Source organism: Lycium ferocissimum, chromosome 3 (assembly GCF_029784015.1).
Source record: "Lycium ferocissimum isolate CSIRO_LF1 chromosome 3, AGI_CSIRO_Lferr_CH_V1, whole genome shotgun sequence".
Classification (NCBI taxonomy): Eukaryota; Viridiplantae; Streptophyta; class Magnoliopsida; order Solanales; family Solanaceae; genus Lycium; species Lycium ferocissimum.
Genome location: NC_081344.1, coordinates 32699903 through 32708733, shown reverse-complemented (window position 1 = coordinate 32708733; position 8831 = coordinate 32699903).

Here is an 8831-nt window from a genome sequence, read left to right as displayed (position 1 = left end):
TGACATCTATATCGACCATAAGATCTTTCAATACATCTTTAAGCAGAAGGGCTTGAACTTACGTCAGAGGCGATGGCTAGAGTAGGGCTGGGCATAAATACCAAAAACCGAAAAACCGAACCGAACCGAACTAGTTTGGTTCGGTGTTTGGTGTCCACCTTCAAAAAACCGAAACCGAAATAGCCGAACCGAAGTTTGATAAAATCAAACCGAAAAACCGAACACACATCGAAATTTATTACATTACCCAAAAAAATTAAAATAGTCCAGGCCCATTAAGTTTAAAGCCAAAAAAAACCCAATTGTAACAAGCCCTCTTTTGCATTTGTATCCCTAATTTTCTACTTGGTTGAGAAAATCAAATATGTTAAGAAGGCAACTAGGATGTGTCTTTAGGATTAATGTATGTCCTTTATGTGTTTTCTTAATTATTCTTACGGTATGTATATAACACCTAGTAATCCTATATTATGGTTATAGTTTTCTATTCTTGTATATCCGGTTTGTTTGGTTTTGATTTCAATTTATCAGTTTTATATTTTATTGCTTTTGAGAATATGAATTAGTGTCAAGGGAATCGCTTATAATATCATATCAAAAAAACTGAATTGAAAAAACTGAAACCGAACCGAAACGCACTTTAAAAAATCGAAACCGAAAGAATCGAACCGAACTAATTTGGTTCGGTGTTCGGTGTCCACCTTCAAAAAACCGAACCCGAAATAGCCAAATCGAAGTTTGATAAAACCAAACCGAAAAATCGAATGCCCACCCCTAGGCTAGAGTTGCTAAAGGATTATGATGTCGATATTTTGTACCATCCTGGGAAGGCCAATGTAGTAGCTGATGCTCTTAGTCGTAAGTCTATGGGTAGCTTGTCATATTTGCAGCCAGAGAACAGGGAGCTAGCCCGTGATGTTTCTCAGCTAGCTTGGGAGTCCATGCAGTTGTTAGACTTAGGTGATACGAGAGTTACATTCGGGTTACTACAATGTCATCTTTGGTAGCGAGACACAAGGAGCGTCGCACGAGGATCTTTTTAGTCCATTACCGAGATACGACACCTCGGAAAGAAAAGACACCCTTTTGTGATTACAGGGGATGGGGTACTCAGGTATCGAAGTAGATTATGCGTTCCTAATGTTGCAGGACTTGAGGATATGTTGAGAAGCTCATTATTCTGATTCTATTCATCCGAGCACGACAAAGATGATGATCATTCTGCCTTTATTGGTGGGATGGCATGAAGAAAGATATAGCGGAGTTTGTCGCCAAATTCCGGTAAGTCAAGATATTGAGATGGCTCCTTATGAAGCTTTATATAGACGGAGATGTACATCCCCTATAGGATGGTTTGATATTGAAGAAAATCAGTTAGTTGGTCCAGATTTGATACAGCAAGTAGTTGACAAAGTGAAAGTAATTCAAGAAAGAGTACTAGCAGCATAGAGTCGATAAAAATCCTATGCAAATAATCAGCGACACAAGTTAGAGTTTGAAGTAGGAGATTGGGTTTTCCTAAAATTTTCGCCTATGAAGGGAGTGATGAGATTCGGTAAGAAGGGTAAGTTGAGCCCTCAATACATTGGGTCATATAGAATTATCCGTACAGTCGGTAAGGTGGCATATGAGTTGGAGCAACCTTCTGAGTTGGAATCTGTGCATCCGGTATTTCATGTATCTATGCTTCATAAGTGTATGGGAGATCCTTCGAGAGTTGTACCGGTAGGCCATATCTAGGTGACCGAGCAGTTATCATACTAGGAGATTCCTATAGCTATACTGGGTAAACAAGTTCGTCGATTGCGGACTAAGGATGTGGCTTCTACAAAAGTGCTTTGGAGAAACAATAATGTCGAGGAAATGACTTGGGAGGCTGAAGAAGAGATGAAGACTAAGTACCCGTATTTATTTCCATTATCCCAGGAGGCTCAGTATGAAGCATCATCAACCCCAGGTATTGATTTTATTTATAATTATTATGATTGGTCGTGTAAGGCCATGGTGTTATATATTTTAGTATGTGGCCCTGTGTGGCATTATTTTGGGTTGTTGTGTACGTTATGGATTGGTATATTTACGGAGGAACTCTGGTAAAATTTCTATAGAATCCTTAAGAGTCCAACATTCGAGGACAAACGTTCTTAAAGGGGAAGGAATGTTACACAATGGAAATTTCATGTCACTCGCATTATGAATATGTTAATGTAAATGTAAGGTGGACATGAAGCCCTCATAAGTTTAAGAAGGATATTTTATAATGCTATATACCTTAAGATTCCAAAGGCATTTGAGGCAAAGAAAGTAAGTTCGTCGAAGAAAGTTTAGGTTGAGTCATATTTGGAAAGCTCTCACACTGTGTGAGTTACACATTGCCTAGCATCACTTTGAGGGAGATATATAAGGCCCCTTACATGGTTAATGAAGTTTTGTACAAGTGCCAAGAAGGTTCCATAAGGATTAGACGTCAAAAAAAATCATAAAGAACGCGTTTTTGTGAAAGTCGGGAAAAATAGGGCCATATTTGCATACTCGAGTATGCTGGACCGCATATGGTCAGCAAACTCCCTTTGGAAGCCTCAATTCCCAACATCACCACTAAGCCAAGAAAGATGGGATATTGAGTGTGCTAGGCCGCATACTCCACCGCAAAATGAAGGTCGGGGTGATTTTGCCACCTTTTAAATCCAAAAGACCCCACTTCATTTCCATCTTTCCACATTTAGTTCCCTACCTTTCTAGAGGTTTCCTATGAGTTCTTAAAGGTTCCTACTCACTTCCTCACCTTTCTATATCATCAAGAGAAAAGATCAACATCAAAGCTCAAAGACAATCCAAGGAGGGTGATGGTTCTTGTTTTTATTCAAAGTTATGGTGAACTTAATCTTGGAGGGAGTTGAGTGAGGTGAATTTCCTTGATTATAAGGTATGTTTTCCATCTTATTCTTAGGGTTGAGTTAATATAATGTTTTAGTACTCCTTAGAGAGGAAAATAATTAAAGTGGAGAAGCCATTAATGGTGTAATGAAGAAGATGACTATAAAGTGAATCAAAAAGGGGATTTGGCTAAATTTGGGATTAAGTTGAGTATAAATTCTTAATTGTGATATTATGGATATTGTTATTGTTTTTTGAGAGTTTTTTATCCCTATGGTGGAAGTTGATGAAATAGGGGAAGTGCTGCCCAAATTTCATTAACTCGTTAGTCGCTGCTAGTTTGAACTTAAGCGTGTTTTCGAGACTTAACCTTAGTGTAATTCCTCTTGTATGTAGACTTGGTGAATTTGGAAGGAGAACGTTAAGTGATTAAGGAGACATTAAGGTATGTTAAGGCTAAGTTTTCCTTCATTTTCGCATGATCTTATGATATAAACGAACAAGCGAGTAAACGAACTTCCGTATTACTCTACTCTTAGAAGCACTAAGAGTACTTCAGTCTTTGACGTTCCTATACCCCGTTTATGATTGTCCCCTTCTATTCATGGGTCTTAAGATTTCTTATATTAATGATGTTAGCTCGAAAGAATGTTCATCGGAGGTAGTACGACCTTATGTCACTCCGAGAGTTTTATGTATTCATTTCATTTATGCATTGCATTCATATTCACATGCATATTGACCCGTGACCAGACGACGTTATATACGTGTATATTATATGTATATGGGGTAAGGGGAAAGGGATAGGCATATGTATGTATGTATGTATGTATGCATATATATATATATATATATATATATATATATATATATATATATATATATATATATATATATATATATATATATATATATTGTACGAGTTCATGATGCCATTCCTTCATGAGTCGATGTCAAGATTCGAGTTTGAGTTATGTATAGGCCCTGGTTGTTTAGAATTGTCCAGTTATGAGTATAGGGGTGTTTGGTCACTAGAGATCAGGCACTTGTCACGGGTCATCGGTTGGGTTGTGAGAGGTTTTTTCAATAAGTTCCAAGGTGCCTTTGGGTGGGGGAGGGGGGGAGGGGGGTTAATAACACTAAAAAGATAAGAAAGGAGAGCAAAAAGGACATGTCTGATTAAAGTACTCTCCCGCCGGTGGAAAGAAATTTGGTATGCTATCCTCTAATCCTACTAGTGAATTTATTGACAATGTTAGAATAGTAGGACAGCTTATTTTTCCCTGTGATCAAAGGGCATCCAAGGTATTTGATGGGGAATTCCTGATATCTCATTCCAGTGATTCTTTTATTTCGTTGATAGTAATGAGACTAGCTTTGGATTTAAGGGAGAAGCTTCTCTTGTTCTTATTAATCAGTTGTCCAGAAATTTGTTCATACCTGTTAAGAGTATCCATAATCAATTCAACAGATCTTTTGCTACCATTACAGAAAATAATAGTATCATCAGCAAAGGTTGACTGATTTTAGGACCATTGTTTCACATATAAAAGCCTTTGTAATCAGGACTATCATGAAGCTTATTAAGCATTTAGGAGAAGTTCAGCACTCAGAATAAAAAAGGGATAGGGAAAGAGGGTCTCCTTGTCTTAAACCTTTAGAAGACTTGAAGAAACCATGTCTCCCTCCATTCACAACCACAGAATACCAATTGTTAGAAATATAGTTATAAATAATATTTACCCAATCCTCAGAGAAACCCAACCTCCTGAGAGAAAGACAAAGGAAGGTCCAAAAGACCCTATCATAAGCTTTGGTCATGTCAAACTTCATGACCACGTTGCCTCCTTTGTTAGGTTTGTTTATGTCACTGATAATCTGTTACACCTCGAAAAAAAATTCGTTGATGCGTAGCGAATAGACTAACGAAGGACATGAAGTATACGGTGTTGTAATAAGTAAGGAATGACATTTGATGACCCTAAGTGAGATTTTAAAGACATTCGATGTTAGACGAGAAAGTTTGCCAAGAGAAGGCAAGGCATACGATAAGTATCGGAAGAGATTTACGAGTAACGAGTTAATGATGGCTTAATGATGATTTGGAGAAGAGTTATAACATCCCTTAGATTGTTAATGAAGTGATAAACAAGTTCCAAGAAGGTTCCATAAGGATTGGAGATCAAACGAAACGACGGAATCCATTTCAGGGAAATGGAGTTATACGACCACTTGTACGGTCCGTATAACTTCATACGTCCAGGAGCAGGTGGGGTCCGATACAACTCCCGGCGGAGATGAAATTCTGTTGGTGAACCACGGCTACTTATACTTGGCCGTACAATATTGTACGGACCGTATAAGTGTCCGTATAGTAACTGACGGGCTGATTTCTAGTTTTTGTATAAATGGATGCCTTGGGTTCTTTTACTTCAATTATCACCTTTTACAAGTATTGAGAGCTCAAAACCCTTCTCTAAGCACATTTCACTCAAATCCAAAAGAACACAAAGATCAAAAGGCTAGAATTAAGTGTTTATGTGTTAGAAAGCTTCCAAGGGTTAGAAGATTACAAGAAATCCAAGTGAAGGTGAAACTAGGATTTTGCTCAAGTGAGGTGTTTGCACCCAAGGATCGTTCCTACACCATCGAAGGTAAGTTTTATGACATTTTCATGTTGTTTAAGTTATTTGAAAGTTGAAACACTTGGATTGCAAAAAGGATATAGAAATGGGTCATGAATGTGGGAATAGTGTCACTTTTGAATAGATGTTTGGATTGAGTTATGATTCTTGATACATTATGATTATAATCATGTTATAAATGATATTGAGAACATGGAATCGATGTTATATATGAATGAATGTAATAGTGTGATATGTCTATGGTTATGGATGATTTGAAGTGAATTGGGAAATATAGATATTATAAGTGTGTGAAGAGTGTTGCTTATGATGTTGTGAATGTTATTATAAACGTTTGGGAGTTGATATATGATATGGTTAAGTTATCGATTTCCTAATGATAGTATAACTCTAATGAAGGTAGAACGTGAGCATTGAAGAAGAACATGCAAGTGATAGAATAGTTGAACGGAAAGGTATGTAAGGCTAACCCTTCTTTCATAAGGCATGGTTCTTTGGCCAAATATCTATCCTTCTATGAGCCTACGATATTCTCCAATGATCCTATCTCTAAAAGCTACTGAGCTATGATTCTCGATATGGTACGATTGTACTAAGTTCCTTATATGACGAGAAATCCTTTAAGGATAGATGTAATGAACGACGATAGTAATGATGATAAAGATGCTTATGAGCTTATATGTATATGTGCCTATGTATGGCTATTGTGAAACCGCGAGATTATATGGCCGGGTAGAATATAGTAAATATGTATGTATATATATATATATATATATATATATAGCGCACCACCGTCTGCATTAGGTGAACGGACAACCCCGGCCTTGTAAGGCTGTATGTATGACACCGAGCTTGTGGGCTGTGTATGTGAAACACCGAACCTTCGTGGTCGGGTATACTATATAAATGTTATGTATATGACATCAATATGAGTACGAATATGCTAAGTATATGTAAATGCTAAGTAAAGGCTATGCATATGCAATGTGTATGATATGAACATGAGTAGGAATGGAAATATGAATACGAATACGAAAATGGATACGAAAGGTAAACGAGTACGGATAAGGATGTATGTACACGGATCGCAATAGAAATGGAATGTCCCTATGGAAAGCAAGTAAGTGCTATGACGATGATACTATTATCTCCATCCCATGTTATTTCATATATTGTCTATTATGCTTCCATATTGATATTGATCATGCTTTACATACTCGAGACATTCTTCGTACTTGAAGTCCATTAGTTTGTGGACGTCTTCACGCCCGTTGTGTGGCAGTGAGACGTACTTGATCCATAGCTTCATTATTCGTGGACTACATAGCGGAGCTCCATTTCATTCGGCGCTGCAGCTTTTTGTATAGATTCTTTTGTGTACATATTTATGGGCACGGCGGGGTCCATCTGCCTATATGATATGACGTACTCATCTTAGAGGCTCGTAGACATGTGTATATAGTTAGATGTGTTCGGCACTTGTCGACTATATTTTGGGATATTATTTTTGTTAGCTCGTGAATCGCTTATATGTACATTGATATGGGCACAGTTACTAATGATGATATAGATGTGTTGTTGCCCAATGGGATTAATATGAATGATGAATGAAAGTATGATTTAGCTAAGTGGCTCACCTAGACGTAAATGAGAAAGTATGATGAGAGGTGCCCGGGTGGGTTAGCACCGGGTGCCTGTCGCGGCCCTTCGGTTGGGTCATGACAAAAGTGGTAGCAGAGCAGTTCTGTCCCAGGGTGTGTCTACGAGCCGTGTCTAGTAGAGTCTTGGTTATGGGTGTGTTGCGTGCCACACTTATAAACAAGAGGCTGCGGGCATTTTAGAAATGAATGACCTTCTTTCTTTATAAGAATCGTGCGATAGAGCTATGATATAAGAAACTTCCTGTTCCTTAACCGTGTGTTGTGTATTTCAGAAATGCCTGTAAAGAGAAAGGCTACAGCAGCCCCCAAAAGAGAGAGACAAAACGATGGCGAAAAGCGGTGAAAGAGAACCGCCACCGGTAGTAGAGGAAAGTGAGTCCCGGAGTGCGGCTCGATCTCGGTCCTCCCGTTCGGTACCTATTTTAGAGGAGCGTGAGGGAGCCTCGTGCCTAAGCTCCAAAGCCGCCTCCGGTTCCACCGGATGCTTCAAGGCTAAGATGTAAAAGAGGCCATTCATTAGCTTACTCAATTGGTTGCCGCCGGACTCGCGGCAAAGTACAAGGCAAGGTGATAGGGCTGTTGGTGCAAGGGCCCATGATTTCATTAGCTTGAACCCTCCGAAATTCTTTGGATCAAAGCCGGATGAGGGCCCTCAGAATTTCATCGATGGTATCTTGAGGACGCTTCGGTTGATACATGTTTCGGACACCGAATCGGTGGAGTTGGCGTCCTATAGATTGAGAGATGTTGCGGTTCAATGGTATACGGTTTGGATGGCTTCACGGGGAGCTAATGCACCTCCTCCGGTATGGCAATGTTACACCTTGGAAAATTTCCCTTAGCGTGCAAGCGAGTAGATTCAAGAAGGGCATGATGAATGCGAGGTTTGGGTAAACAAGGAAGAGTGATCGATAGTCCTAATGAAGATTTCCAAAGACATCCAAGTTAAAGCGAGAAAGTTGTTAAGGGAATCGAGTTATAAGTTAAACGCGTTGGACGAAACTACGGTATTGAGTTAATGATGCCTTAGGGATGTTGTGGAGGAGAGTTTTAACGTCCCCAGATTGTTAATGAAGTGATAAACAAGTGTTAAGAAGGTTTCATAAGGATTGGAGATCAAACGAAACGACGGGAACAACTTTGGCGGAAGCGATGATTTCCACGACCACTTCACGGCCCATATAATATTCCACGGACCGTGGAATGGTTCGTGGAATGGGCGCGAAGGAGAGGTCCGGCTGGTCATGAACCACGACCAGTTCCACGACCAACGTCGGGTTCCACGGACCGTGGAAGTCCCAAAATTTGAAATGTTCTAAGTTTATATAAGTGATGCCCACTTCATTTTATTCATTTTCCCATACACACTTCCACCCTCTCCACACTCTAGAACCTTCCAAGTATCTCATCCACAAGAAAACCATAGAAATTAAAGATCAACAACAAGAAATCAAGTGAATCAAGTGAAGGAAACCTCATGGAAATCATCTAAAATCAAGAGAATCCAAGGAGGTGAAACTAGGGTTTTGTCAAAGGTGTGTTATCATCTAAGGCTTGTTCCTCCATCATCCAAGGTATGTTTTATAGTATTTTCATGATGTTAAAATATTATAAAATTGAAACACTTGGATTACAAAAAAAATTTCAC